The following is a 15,370-nucleotide window of genomic DNA, read 5'->3' on the forward strand; positions in this document are numbered from 1 at the left end:
TTCCATGGCCCCAGTGGGCTTCAGCTGAGCAAAGTCCATCCCGGTTTCTCCAAATGAATCTGTCTCATGAAATGACGGGGAAATATAGGCAGAGAGAAAAAGGGAATTCCTGGTGTGAAAAGTGCCTCTATTGATCACCAGGTGGCTGGGATGATTAAAACCGACCTTGTCTATAGACTCGCCAACAGATAACAAAGGTCATACTGAAGTAAACAGCTCCCTAATGGTTTAGAGGGGGTTTAGAGTGCAGGCCGAACACGGGTGTAAATCTATCAATTGAATAAATGCCAATGTACACAGAAGATGCTGTTTGGGGAGTCTTCTTCCACACACATGCCACCCCACCCCTTTCCCTTTCCAGCAAGAAAACACACACAAAAGAATAAACCAGATGTAGACAAGGGAGCCACGACACAGCAGAGAGGAAGAGATCAAGGGAGAAGGCTATCTCATGGAAGATAAGGCTATCCAGGGGCGTCTTACCCATAGAGGCTAGTGGCGCGGGGTGCCGGGGCACCATGTTCTGCAGGGTGCCAGAGAAGAGACGGTGGCTGGACGTGGTGCCTCCTGGCATCAGCTCACCACCCTTGCCCGCCTCCGCCATGCCGCGCCGAAGCAGCGCCGCGCCTGGAGCCTCCGTCTGCTGTGGCCACCGTGGCACAAAGCGGCCAGCTGAGCCCAGAGGCGCCACGCCCAGCCTCTGCTTCTTTCCCGCTGGAGGAGCTGCCCTCCAGCCGCTGCCCGCCTCCTCCAGCCCCACCGGCAGCGCCGTCCTCCCTAAAAAAAGGTGGACAACTCTGGGAAACGGGGGGCAACAGAGGGAGTGTGCTGGTCCCGGGGGGGAGGTTACCATGCGGCGTGGTCCGTGTCCGGTCCGAGGCTGAAGCGGGGTCCAAGGCAGGGAGTCGGGCATGGTCAGGAACTTTGGCAGAAAACAGGACAGGGAGCCGACAGGAACAGGTAACCAACGATGTTGCTCCCGCAACCTGGGACAGGGCGGGCTGGCCTTTATCTCCTCTGAGGCATAGGGCGGCCCCGGTCCACAGGTGACTCGCCTCTCCTGGCCTGGAGGCGAGCACTCCTCCTGCAAGAACTTAGTTCCCTCCGCCTCTCTGTCCTGAGCCTCTGCAGCTCCAGAGAGGCTGGAGGGTTACTGGACCCAGAGGCAACCTCACCTTTCCCTGACAGGGCTGGGAGAGGAGCACCTGCAGGCAGTGGGTCTTCAATCGCCTCCGGAGCCAGAGCAGATTCAGCTGGTGTCTGCTCCTGAGGATCCGGCACAGGTGAGGGCCCTTCAGGTTCAAGCCCCTGCCCCAGCTCAGCCGGCCCTGGAGGCGGGGACTCCTGTGCAGGCTAGGATTCCTCAGGTTCAGCCTCTGGATCAGATTCCCAGGCCATCACAGGGAGCTTTGCACCACGGCGCCGGATATGCTTAAGACGGCCCTGAGGCTATCAAAGGGTATCAGTGGCTACCAGCCATGTTGGAGGTCATGCTCTGCCTCCACATTTGGAGACAGTGATGCTTCTGAACACCGTTGGCTAGAAGCTGCAGGAAGGGGGAGGGGAGAGGGCTCGTGCTCATGTTCTGCTTGCTAGTTTCTCATTACGGGCCTCCGGTTGACCACTCTGAGAACAGGATGCTAGAATAGATTGGCTCCTGGAATGGAAATCTGGTCCAGCCACCTCTTCTCCCCCCCCCCCCAGCACTTTCCCTCTCCCCCTGCCCCCGCTCTCCAAAGCAGGGAGGGGGTCCCGCCAAACCTCACGGCTTAGCTACGTTCTGTGACTGACACAGAAATAAACAGTTTGCCCCCCAGCCAGGCTGTTTAAACAGGAGAAGCCGTCAGATTTTTGAAAGCAGCCCCAGGCTAGAAAGTTCTCTTCAAACCCCCAAACTGCCAATGAGACCCCGGGGGGGGGAGAGAGAGAGCCGCCATAGCTCACACTTTGATTGCTCGCAGCGCAGGCACATCACACAGCCCAGCGCCTCAACGCAGCCAGCCATGTTCTGTCAGAGGGAGTCCTGCGGGAGTTGGATTCCTGCCTGCCTTGATCTCGGCTGACTGAAAGGGGCCTCGCCAGTGCGGACGCAGCCTGGAGATTAAATATAAGAGCCCTGATTATAGGATGCAGGCTAGAGGCAAACAGGCAGAGCCTGCAGGAAATTCACTGCTGTTAGGACTAACCGAGGACTGATAATCATAATAGAATAATAGAACTGCAGAGTTGGGAGGGTCCCCCAAAGGTCATCCAGTCCAACCCCTGGCAAATGCAGGAATCACAGCTAATCATGCCAAGCCATTCTGAGTCCTTCATTCTTCTGTCTGCCACGCCCAACAGGCAGCAGGTGAAGAACACCATATCCATTAAGAGGGGCAGGGAAAACTTTTTGGCCTGGAGGACCAGATTCTTATCTGCCCTCACCCCATTGGGCTAACTTTTGGGGGAGGTAAAGGACCCCTGGACGGTTAAGTCCAGTCAAAGGTGACTATGGGGTTGCGGTGTTCATCTCGCTTTCAGGCCGAGGGAGCTGGCGTTTGTCCACAGACAGCTTTCCGAGTCATGTGTCCAGCATGACTAAACCGCTTCTGGCACAATGGAACACCGTGACGGAAACCAGAGTGCACAGAAACACCGTTTACCTTCCCGCCACAGCGGTACCTATTTATCTACTTGCACAGGCGTGCTTTCGAACTGCTAGGTTGGCAGGAGCTGGGGCAGAGCAACGGGAGCTCACTCCAGCATGGGGATTCAAACCGCCGACCTTCTGATCGGCAAGCCCAAGAGGCTCAGTGGTTTAGGCCACAGCACTACCCGCGTTATTAAATATAGTGTTCCTGTAACTTAGGCACTTTCAATTTGTGCACATTCAGCTTTATGTACACGGCAAAAAAAATTAAATTAAAAGGGGGGGTGAGGCTCTGGGGAAAATGACTTTGGCAATCCCACCCACCATTGAATCCAATTTGTTTTAACTCAGTGTAAGAACCTTCCTGAATACACTGATGGTGTTGTATGTAGAAAAAAGTACAAAATGGAGCAGAGCCAGGGCGGAAGCCAAGCCAAGAAAACATCCCACTCCCATAGCGGATTGGCATGCGGGAGGAGGAGGAGGACCCAAGAGCCTTTCACTATGAACACATCCAACGGTGCCAAGTAAGGCTGGGTGCCTTCCAGAGAGCATCCTGGTGCTTGTTATCCTTCCAGAAGGAAGCTGGCATGGCGGAGGGAGGCAGTGGCACAAAAAGAGATTGCCCAGGGAGGGAGGAAATGGCTCTGTCAAATTCTTCAGGATTCTTGTAAAAGGAAGCCGATGGCGGTGAGGACAGGGTTAATCATGGCCAACCAGCCAAGAGCAGAAGCTCAGCAGATAGAGCAGGAGACTCTTAATCTCAGGGATGTGGGTTCAAGCCCCACATTGGGCAAAATATTCCTGCACGGCAGGGAGCTGGACCACTAGGTGAGCCTCTACAATTCTGTGGTTCTAAGCTGCTCAGGATGGGCTGCATCCTATACTCTTTCCCCTCACTCAGTCTCCTCATCTCCTAGACCCATGGGTCCCAAAGTGGGCAGTACTGCCCCCTTGACGGGGGGGATTCCTGGGGGGGGGCGACTAAGAGGCAAGGGGACAGCAAGGGGACCCTGGAGGTGTCTATGTCATTGAAAAGCTGGTATCGTTGGATCAAGTTCATCCATATTGTTGAATGAATTAAACAATATCATTTCAACTGGATTTGGAATAAAAGGGGCTGTTTTGAATGTTATAGTGTTTTTTAATTTTTTAATCATTTATCTATCGTTTATTTTATTATTTATTATTTTATTATTTATCTTCCTTGGTGGGTCATGCAAACCACTATTCTGAATAGTGCTTTTTATAGGGTATTGGGCACTGGGGATGAGTTCGTGGAACCAAGGGGCTCGTGGCACCCAAAGCTTTGGAAACCGCTGGTCTAGACTATGCAAATAGGAACTAGCAAGGTGTATTCGAACAGCAGAGCATCTCTCTAATGCACAGAGCTGCCAGACGATCGCATGACTAGATCCATAGCTTGAGGGTTGGTTCTTCTGTTTATGAAACTGTACATTATCCTAACGTGTCATCCACCGTTTGAAGATGGCCCCTATACTAAAGTTTCAGTAAGATGCACATTTTATTCCAACCGGGTTGTTGTTTGAAAAGGCAGGAAGATGAACCCCTAAAAATTGACATCCCTTTTATTCCACACTGTCCATGAAGCAGCTGTCCGAGTCCTGCAAGGAATTCTGGGGTCAGAGTACAGCAAAACGCATCAACCCTCCTTGCAAGTGTGTCAATGCAAGGGCGAGAGGTGGCAGCTCTGTCCTTCTGCATAACCGACTTCTGAACGATTAAGGACCTTCTCTGTTCATTCAGAACAGCGGGACACCTTCTTTGCTTGTGGTGCAAAAGGATTTCCCTCCCCTCTCTCTCCTGTTTCCCAGCCGGACCTCATCTTGACCAGAAACGTTATGAAGAGCCGCCGTTCTCCATCCTCCATAATAACCTTCAACTAACCTTTAAGCAGGAGTGAATAATTTAAATCTTATTTTCATATCAATGGCAGAGTCAAGCCAAGCAATTATCTTTTATCCGCAGATTCTGTAATAAGAGCAAAGGCATAATAAAGTTTCCCCAAGTGGGCAGAGTTGGGGGGGGGGCGTTGTAGAGAGAGAAGTTGGGGGCGGGGAAGAGAACAGGGAGGAAGATGGTATCTGAAGGCCCTCGTGCAACAATGAATTATTCAGTAATAAGCAGGAGAGCTGTCAATTTTATTTTTTTAATGCGATGGCTTCAGTGTTCTGGAGCAGAGAAGCAGGCACACACACACACAAACACACTGGCTGTTCAGTCTCATGCTTCCCAGGAAGAGGCCGGAGATAAACATGACAAATTGGCAGGCTGCGCACTCAATTAGGAGAGGAGAGCAGGTGCCCTTCGCTGCAGTGAACGGTCGGCAGTGGATGGCTCTGTTAGATGGGACAGGAAAACCCTCATTTGCACAACAGTGATTTAGGGGGAGCAGACTGCAAGAGGGTGTCCAGAACAGAAAGGGTGTGGGCTGTGGGGAGGGAGAGCAGAGTCACGAGGAAGACAGATAACATGAAAGGAAATGAGGCCCTCCCATTCTCAGCCGAGCCCATTAAGATTCTGCCAAGCAACCTTCTTTTTCCCAGAATCCCACCGGATTACCCATGATCATTTTTATTAATTCATAAAACGCTACATCCGTGATTGAGGCGAGTGATTACAGGAGCAGACAAACACCCCGGGCTGGTGAAAAATTGCATCTCTCATAGCAAGAGTCAAAACACAGACATAGCATGAAATATTCATCCTTCCTAGCCTTCAGCGGAGTTGCGGGGGGAGGGGGGGAGAGGCAAGGACAAGGCCTGCAAGATCAAAGGGACGCTCTTGGAAGCTTTAGAGATTTGGTGAATATGAAGGGAGGTGGAAGGAAAGGATTTGCTTGCTGAGCAACACGGATGTGCGCAGGCGAGCAAAGGGAAGCTGTATGCAACATAGGGGAGGGGGGAACACAGCGAAGCACCGCCTTCCTCAGGGCAGGCGCAAGGGAGTCATCTTCCAGAGTGCCAGCGTAAATGGCAGGTGTTCCTTGTTCTGGCCAATAGATGAGGTGAGAACAAGGCTTTCAAGTTTTGCTTGTGACAGATTATCACAGAAAGAGTCAGAGAAAGAGGGAAATCATCAAGCAGAGGCTGGTACATTTTTGCTTTTCTTTGCTGGGGTCCCTTCTCCATGTGAGCGATTTAAATGATTACACTTATTTGCAAAATTGTGTGTATTTCTCATTCAAAGCAAAGGGCAGTACTTCAGCTGTCTGAAGGCGCCTTGCTAAAGCTCAAGGAGTTTTAAATAAAGGTGGAAGGAAGCATTTCTGACTTCAATAGACACCTTTTTCTGAGGCAGCAGGGGTGGGATGGGGGACCTATCTAAGTCACACACCCCAAATCAATACACAGACCGAAATGCAGCTAGCCTTTGAAATTTGCAATTCTCTGAATTTTGCAATGCAGTTCTCCAATCCAAATACGTGTGCATTAGGGGAAGGGGTGTGTGGAGATTCATTTACCAGAAAACGTAACATAGGGGGGTGCATTAGAGGAAACTGTTTGCAAAAATCTGTATATGAGGCAAAACTACATTTTTCAAAATGTGTATATTGTGAGAGCTGCTCACTAAAATGCAGGTGGATCTTCATGGAGGCTTTTTTAGACATGCATAAAGAAAATGCAAACTGATGCAGAGAAGTGGCAAACTGAACTGAAGACTGGGAAAATGAAAGAGGGGAATTAACAGAAATTAACAGATTTGTCCATCCCTGGACGTGAGAATTTTGCCACAGCATGAGCAGTAGGGTTGCCATGTTGAGCTTCTTTTGGCAAAGTTGTTGAGCTATTTTTTAGGAACATTAGCAAAAATGACACTACCGACATTGGTTGCCATACATCCAGATTTCCCCGGACGTTTTGCCAGTTTCTGCCTGGACACTGCTTTCAGATACAGTATTCCGGGTATGTCTGGGAAATTCTGGATGTATGGCAACCCTACCACCAGGGTAGCGCAGTGGTTAGAGTGTCAGACTGGGACAAGGGATAAACCAGAGTTCAAATCCCCACTTGGCCATGAAGCTCACTGGGAGACCTTGGGCCAGCCACTCACTCTCCACCTAACCTACCTCACAGGGTTGTTGTGAGGATAAAACTCAAAGGAAGAGGAACCTTGTGCACCACCTTGAGCTCCTTGGGGAAAAGGTGGCATAGAAGTGTAATAAATGAGTAAAGGTAAAGGGACCCCTGACCATTAGGTCCAGTTGTGGCCGACTCTGGGGTTGTGGTGCTCATCTTGCTTTATTGGCTGAGGGAGCCGGCGTACAGCTTCCGGGTCATGTGGCCAGCATGACTAAGCCGCTTCTGGCGAACCAGAGCAGCGCACAGAAACACCGTTTACCTTTCCTCTGGAGCGGCACCTACTTATCTACTTGCACTTTGACGCGCTTTCAAACTGCTAGGTTGGCAGGAACTGGGAACGATCAATGGGAGCTCACCCCATCACGGGGATTCGAACCACCGACCTTCTGATCGGCAAGTCCTAGGCTCTGTGGTTTAGATGACAGCGCCACCCATGTCCCAATAAATGAGTAGTAAATGAATAATATTCCATAGCATCCAAGCCATTAAGTGTGAGCTTCCCACTAGAAATCCTGTTGTATCTGAAGCTGCCTACTCCTGCCCTGGATAAAACGCTTGCCCCCATCTTTCCGACTTAGGAACTAGGCCTTCTTAACCAACCAATTGGTTTTCGGAAACTAGCAAGCTAACCGTCCGCAGGAGAGTGGGGAGCACGAAGGAACACCCCTGGAATTAATCAGAACGAGCAATTCCCGCTAAACGCCTTCTCCTTCCACTTAAACCAGTGATTAAAAAGATTAAGCAAATAATTAGACAAACGAAGATTAATGAAACAAGGAAAGTAATCAAATCTTTATGGCAGAAACAAACAGATGATTCCAAGCAAAATGGGAACAAATTGTGTACGACTAATAGGGTGAAAGACGCAGTCGTCTAAATGGCAGTGGTTAACGTTCCTGTTTGGGGGAATCAAAATATTTGTTTAAACCTTCCCCAAAAGACAAAATAACCCATAAGTTGCCTAAAGCAAACATGCCATGAGATGCATATGCTGCCAAATTTCTGTTTTTGAGATCTTAAAGGTAAAGGTAAAGGGACCCCTGACCATTAGGTCCATTCGTGACCAACTCTGGGGTTGCGGCACTCATCTCGCTTTATTGGCCGAGGGAGCCAGCATACCGCTTCCGGGTCATGTGGCCAGCATGACTAAGCCGCTTCTGGCGAACCAGAGCAGTGCACGGAAACACCATTTACCTTCCCACCAGAGCGGTACCTATTTATCTACTTGCACTTTGACGTGCTTTCGAACTGCTAGGTTGGCAGGATTTTGAGGTCTTACACCTGTGCAAATTAGTCCCTCCCTCTCAGGCATCCTGAAGACATCCCATTGGCCACTGGGAGGAAAGAACGCTGGGCTAAGATGGGTCCTCTTTCGCCTGACTCAGCAGCCAGCCTCTTCCAAGACCCTTTAGCCTGGAAAAGAAGGGTGGCGTGATAGCCATCTTCAAATGTCTGAAGGGCTCTCACATGAAAGGTAGAGCAAGCTTGCTTTCTGTCGCTCCAAAGGGGAAGATCCAAACCAATGGATTCAAATGGCAAGACAGGAGCTTCCAGCTCAACATTAAGAAGAACTTTCTGATGGAAAGAGCTGTTTGACAGTGGAAAGGATTCCCTCGGAAGGTGGTGGGCTTTCCTTCACTGGAGGGTTTTAAACAGAGTTGGGTGGCCCCCAGTCAGGGACTCTTTAGTTGTGATTCCTGTATTGCAGGGGGTTGGACTAAATGGCCCTTGACATCCCTTCCAACTCTGCAATTCTGTGATTCTACAATTCTTACACAGGGTGATCTCCTTTGCCAAAGCCTTTGACCTGTCATGGTGAGAGGGTAAAGTTGTCTGCAGAAGAGCAAATATCCCAAGGAAGTATGCTTGTTGGATTCAAAGCTTCAAAGGCAGACAAACTCTGCTGTTCACCCTCCCTGCTTGGAGGATGCACTGCAAAAGCAGGGAATGTGCTTGACCTGCCCATAAAGGTAAAGGTAAAGGGACCCCTGACCATTAGGTCCAGTCGTGACCGACTCTGGGGTTGTGGTGCTCATCTTGCTTTATTGGCAGAGGGAGCTGGTGTACAGCTTCCAGGTCATGCGGCCAGCATGACTAAGGCGCTTCTGGCGAACCAGAGCAGCGCACGGAAACACCATTTACCTTCCCGCCGGAGCGGTACCTATTTATCTACTTGCACTTTGACGCACTTTTGAACTGCTAGGTTGGCAGGAGCAGGGACCGAGCAACGGGAGCTCACCCCGTCGCGGGGATTTGAACCGCCAACCTTCTGATCGGCAAGCTCTAGGCTCTGTGGTTTAACCCACAGCGCCACCCGCATCCCTGAGCTGCTCATAGTGACCTTTTATTATTCATCACAGGCCACTCTGCATCCTTAATGACAACCACAACCACCGTGGAGTTGCATTCACTAGCTGCAACAGAGCAATGAGATGAAATCTCTCAGATCAGAATAAGTTGCTGTCCGCTGAGAAGCCAACTGCAATGGCTGCTTTCTTTCTGCCTTTATATTTCAGAGGGATTCTCCCCCACCTTCCCTTGGAGCTCATTACGATATTGTGGATGTTTCCCACTGAAGGGCACTTCCTCGAATGCATTTGCCTTTTTTTATTATTAATGTGGGCTAAGATGAGTCGAGGCTGATTAACATGAAGACAATTGCTGAATCCCCTCCTGGAGAAATTGCTCCCAGTCTTGCGTGGGCGTTTTAATTTCAGAGTGCTATTAACTGGCACCGTTGCTCAAGCAGCTGCTTTTCATGTTGCATGTCCTCAGTGTGTGTGTGTGTGTGTGTGTGTGTGTGTGTGTGTGTGTTTGCTTCTTGAAGAATGGAGCTGTTCTGGGGGTGGGTGGAGGAATCTGCATTTCGCTTGGTGCTGGACAGACAGCTATGTCGCCCACCCCCGATTTCTGGTGGCAGATTGCAATGCGAAATCGAAGGGAGATGCACAACTCTTTACCCTGAAGCACTCGCTCAGCATACAGAAGGTCTTGGCAGCCCTCTTTAAATAGAGACTGAGCAGTGGGACTTCCGAAAGAGCATGGCCTGCAGGCTGGGCAAACGTCCAGATGCATGCCCATATTCATAGTAAAGGTACCCCTGCCCGTACGGGCCAGTCGTGTCCGACTCTAGGGTTGCGCGCTCATCTCACTCAAGAGGCTGGGAGCCGGTGCCGTCCAAAGACACTTCCCGGTCACGTGGCCAGCATGACAAAGCTGCAACTGGCGAGCCAGCACCAGTGCCGCACACGGAAACGCCGTTTACCTTCCCGCTATAAAGCGGTACCTATTTATCTACTTGCACTTAGGGGTGCTTTCGAACTGCTAGGTGGGCAGGGGATTCGAACCGCCGACCTTACGATCAGCAAGTCCTAGGCACTGAGGTTTTACCCACAGCGCCACCCACGTCCCAATATTCATAGAACCATACAATTGGAAGGGACCCTGACCATCATCCAGGCCAACCCTCTGCAATGCAGCTGTCCCTTACAAGGATCGAACCTGCAACCTTGGCCTTGTCAGCACCATGCTCTAACTAACTGAGCTACCATTTCATGTGTGCCTATATCAGCAGCCCCCAACCTTAGCCAGTGTGGTGTAGTGGTTAAGAGCAGTAGATTCATAATCTGGTGAACCGGGTTCGCATCCCCGCTCCTCCATATGCAGCTGCTGGGTGACCTTGGGCCAGTCACACTTCTTTGAAGACTCTCAGCTCCACTCACCTCACAGAATGTTTGTTGTGGGGGAGGAAGGGAAAGGAGAATGTTAGCTGCTTTGAGACTCCTTCGGGTTCAAATCCAAACTCTTCTGCTTCTTCTTCTTATGCCCACCAGATGCTTCTTGGGCCTCAACTCCTTTCAGCCCTGACCATTGGCCATGCTAGATGGGGTCTGATGGACGCCCTATCCCAGCAACATCCAGAGGTTGGGCCACAGGCTGTGTCTCTGGGGGTGCTTGCTCCCCAGAGTACACTCCCAAGAGGATCAGGGTCTGTGTCGCAGAAAGGGTTGGATATTCATTGCTAAGAGCCACTGGATTCCACCCCACTTCAACCCCAGACCCTCCAAGCATCCCTATTTCCCAAGGACAGTCTCGGATTTACAGAAGCCATCCTGGTTTCTGATTTGATCCCAAAATGGCCCACTTTTCCTTAGGACGCCCCTATATTCATTGGAAAAATGTTGGAGGGTATGGAGTTATGCAAGGGTATGTTTGGAGGGTAGGGAGGGCATAACTATGCAACCTTTACAGTGGATGACATCTGGAGGCAGCTCTGTGTAGGGAAGTTTTTTTTAAAATGTTTACTGTTTTATATACAGTGGTACCTTGGGTTAAGTACTTAATTCGTTCCAGAGGTCCATTCTTAACCTGAAACTGTTCTTAACCTGAAGCACCACTTTAGCTAATGGGGCCTCCTGCTGCTGCCGTGCTGCCAGAGCACGATTTCTGTTCTCATCCTGAAGCAAAGTTCTTAACCCAAGGTACTATTTCTGAGTTAGTGGAGTCTGTAACCTGAAGCATATGTAACCTGAAGCGTATGTAACACGAGGTACCACTGTATGTTGGAAGTCACCCAGAGTGACTGGGGCAACCTAGTCAGATGAGCAGGGTGTAATAATAATAATAATAATAATAATAATAATAATAATTTTGGAAGTCCCTATTTTCATAGGAGAAATGTTGGAGGGTATGGCAAAGACAAGCAGTGGAATGCACTGTAATAACAGAACTCCCACGAGTATACGTGGCCCCGGTTTGTAAGCTTCGGAAGTGGCTGTGTTAATGAGCCATAGGTGGCCAGGGGGTGACAATGCAGCCATTATCTTTTCCAGCCACGGGCTATGGATGGACTGGTTTCCTCTCCCCCACCGCGGTCTCTCTGCCGTAAGCGGGGAAATGCACCTCGCATTAATTAATAAATAAAGCCACACCAATGCCCTCAATTACCAGCGGAAGAGACTCGCGAACCCAAAGCAATGACAGCACAGATTACTTATTAATAAAGCAGCCGAGCTACATCTAATTACACCCCCCTTGGATCCTGCCGGTAATAAAACCGCAATTGCTTCCCCGAGCCAAGGGACCCCCCCTGACCCTGGCGCCGCACAGCTTAACCCATCCATCAGTTCCTCTCCATCCATCCTCAGCCCCTTTGCCAACGGCGCCATGGCATGCCTCCCTCCTCCCTGCCTCACCCTCGCGAGAGAGGTCAAAGGTCGCCGCATGCCCTGGATGGCTGGCAGCCGGCTTTGGAAGTCTCATTAGCCTGTTAACCATACATTTATCTGACAAGATAAAAGAGCCTCAATGACCAATGCTATCATTAAAGATTAATAGAAAGCATAAAACGAAAAGGGGGGAAAGCTCCCCCCCCCCCAGCTGCAACCAGCATTAATATTTCAGGCTTGCGATAACCCTGACAGGATTGTTAATCAGGGAGCCAGAGAGAGGAATGGAAAGCTTGCAGGCTGAAGCTGCAACTTCTTTTTATTCCTATTTTTCACAGCGAGCCTCGGGGGCTTCCTCGCCCCACGCCAGCCGTGGGTCAGAAAAGACCGCCAGCTAATTGGTCCTGCAGTGTTTGAATAGTAACAAGTCAGACCAATTAAAAACCGGTCGGGAGGCAGTGACGGGGGACCCCCGAAGGAGCCCAGTAAGTTGCGGTGGCAGGGTGGGGGGGACACGCAGCGTGGGGTGTTTGGGGCTGCAGCTGTTTATCAGAGCAGCTCCCCCGTCAGGGCCGGCCCATTAATAAATTGTACAGATCAATGCTCGTATTAATTTTAATTGAGGGCTACAAGGATCACCAAGGCTCCGGTGAGATTTCCCCCTCATTCCAGATTCCATTTAAGCTTTTACATGAAAGGCTTGGCAGCAACACCTACCTAGAGAGAAACCAGCTTCCTTCACTTCTTTTTAGAAAGAAAGGGGAATTCAAATATTCCTTTTATTCAGCGGAGCTTTCTTCCCTTCCTGCACCCCCCAAACCACCACCCCAACCACATCCCTTTGATCGCAAATCAATATCCCTTTGACAAGTTTCATCAGAACTTAGCACTTTTCAGGCAGCTCCGTTCAAGACAAAGAAAACCCAGCAGGTATGAGAAGACTTCTCTGCACTCTGCACCAACCTTGGCCAACCTGGTGCCCTCCATATGTTTTGGACTACAGCTCCTATCAGACCCAGCCAGCCTGGCCATGTTGACGGAGCCGGATGAGAGCAACTCCCATCTGCCCCAGCCGGGATCTGGAGGGAAGGGGGAAACTTTGGACTTTTGCCTCATCTGGAAAGTGATGTTGACTCTGGATCTGTGTGGCCAAGAAAAGAATCACATGAAGAACGTAAGAAAGCTGCTGGATCAGGCCCATGGTTCATCTAGTCCAGCATCCTGTTCTCATAGTGGCCAGCCAGAAGCCTCTTCTGGGAAGCTCTCAAGCAGGAGTTGCCCACAAGAGCCCTTTCCCCTACTGTGGTTCCCAGTAACTGATATTCAGAAGCCTTTCTGCCTCCAGCTGTGGAGACAGAGCATAGCCATTATGGCTAGTAGCCATGGACATGGTCATGTGGCCAGCATGACTAAACCACTTCTGGCGAACCGGAGCAGCACACAGAAACACTGTTTACCTTCCCACCGGAGCAGTACCTATTTATCTAATTGCACTTCGTGCTTTTGAACTGCTAGGTTGGCAGGAGCTGGGACCAAGCAACAGGAGCTCACCCCATCACGGCGATTCGAACCACTGATCTTCTGATTTGCAAGCCCTAGGCTCTGTGGTTTAACCCACAGCGCCAGCCTCATATAAGCAACATGCTTAAGTCTAATTAATCCATGAAGGGGTTAAGACCATAGAGTAAGCTGTCCTGCCAGGCTTAGCTCACCTTGGGACTAGGTAATCAAGCTTTTGCTCATCTTCCAGTTTACCAAAGAAAATCATTGTGTGAGGAGGTGTGAGCTGGTTCCTGCAGTTGCATGGCTCTTACAAGCCACTTTTGAGTTCCTATAACCATAATTTAGGAACTTTCACAACTTTGTAACTTAGCCAAGTTTTACCGCCTGTGTAACTTTTTCTAAATGAGGTATGGAAAAGCACATGAAATTGACCTTTGGAGAATTTACCAGTAAACCATTTTTAGCTTACCAAACATGTGGAGGGTTTTCTCCTAGGGGAAGAGAGAAACTTTTGAAGGGATTTACAAGGGCATATTTTAAAGGTTTAGCAGCCTATATTTTGATGCATTACTTTGCTGCATGTTTTATGATTTTAAATCTCTGCTGGGGTTCTCTCACCAAAGAGTACTTGCCCCACACCTGTATCTTGGCATTCAGGGAATTCTCCTTTAGATGCCTTTTATTTTTTCAGTGCCACCAACTCCAGTTTCTATCCTCCGCAGTACAACAGAGAAACTCTTGGTGTTCTCCAAGGTGCAGCAGCCACAGAGAAGAAAAAAGGGAGAAGGATGGAACAGGTGAAAGGAGAGATGAAAGAGAAGCCATGGAAGGTGAACAGCATTGGCAGGTTAGGAAGGAACAAAGAGAATAATGTAGGAGGGGTGTGTGCACATGGTAGACTTCCTGCTGCTTCTTCATGAGGACTCTGGCTCCTGAGAGACGCTTCTCTTGATGGAGAAGGAAAACCATCCCTTTGAGGCACATCTCATCACAAAGTTTGCTTCTCAGAGGGGAAATTTGCAAGAGATTTTTACATGCCAGTTTCAGCTCAGCTGGTTTTAGTAGTGCTCTGGTGGCTGTCAGAGAGGGGCAGGCTGAGCCAGGCAAAGCAGGGAGGGGAGAAGGGGAGGCCAGGTGGAGCTCGGAGGAGCAATCACTGGGCCCAGAAGAGCAGGAAGGGGTGGGGCAGCCCAGCAGACCTGGTTGGGCCAGGAAACTTAAGAACATCAGAAGAGCCTGCTGGATCAGAACATAGTCTAGCATCCTGGTCTCCCAGTGACCAATGAGATGCCTGTAGGAAATCTACTGGAAGGAGTTGAGCCCAAGAGCCCTCTCCCCTCCTGTGGCTTCCAGCAACTGGTATTCAAAACCATTGCTGTTTCCAGCTGCAGAGGCAGAGCATAGCCATTGTGCCTAGGTGATGGGAGTCACCATCCGAATTTTTTGGAGACCACCAGGTTGGCTGCTCTAGACTTTCTGGCTATGCACTTAAGAGTCCCACATCAAGATGGAGAAGCAGGTTGTGTAAACCACCAGCAGAAAGGAAAAAAAAAATCTATATTGGGTGATCCTGTTGTGTAGAGAGCAAACAAAGGAGGAAAATTAACCCAAAGAAAGCAGAGATTAATGACGGAGGCTGTTGATCAGCAACTTGGGCAAAACTTAATTGCTTCCCTAAAACTGAAAAATATCAAACTGCATAAATAAACCTGTTTCAATAATTCATAACGGAACATACACTTGGAGGAATCAGAGCAGGAGAATTAATTTAATTTCCCAGGCTAAATCGGCCAGCGCAGCTGATTATTCAAGGATCAAAAGCAGAGAAAAGGCAACGGGAAAAGGAGCTGGCTCCCTTTCCCTTCTCTTTTAAAGCAAAATTTGACACAAACACTTATTTCTGCCACAATTATAAGCCGCATCCCAGCAATGGCAACAATCACAATTCCTTCATGCTTGGAAAAAAG

The sequence above is a fragment of the Podarcis filfolensis genome (genome assembly GCF_964270895.1).
Source record: "Podarcis filfolensis genome assembly, chromosome: 14".
Taxonomy (NCBI): domain Eukaryota; kingdom Metazoa; phylum Chordata; class Lepidosauria; order Squamata; family Lacertidae; genus Podarcis; species Podarcis filfolensis.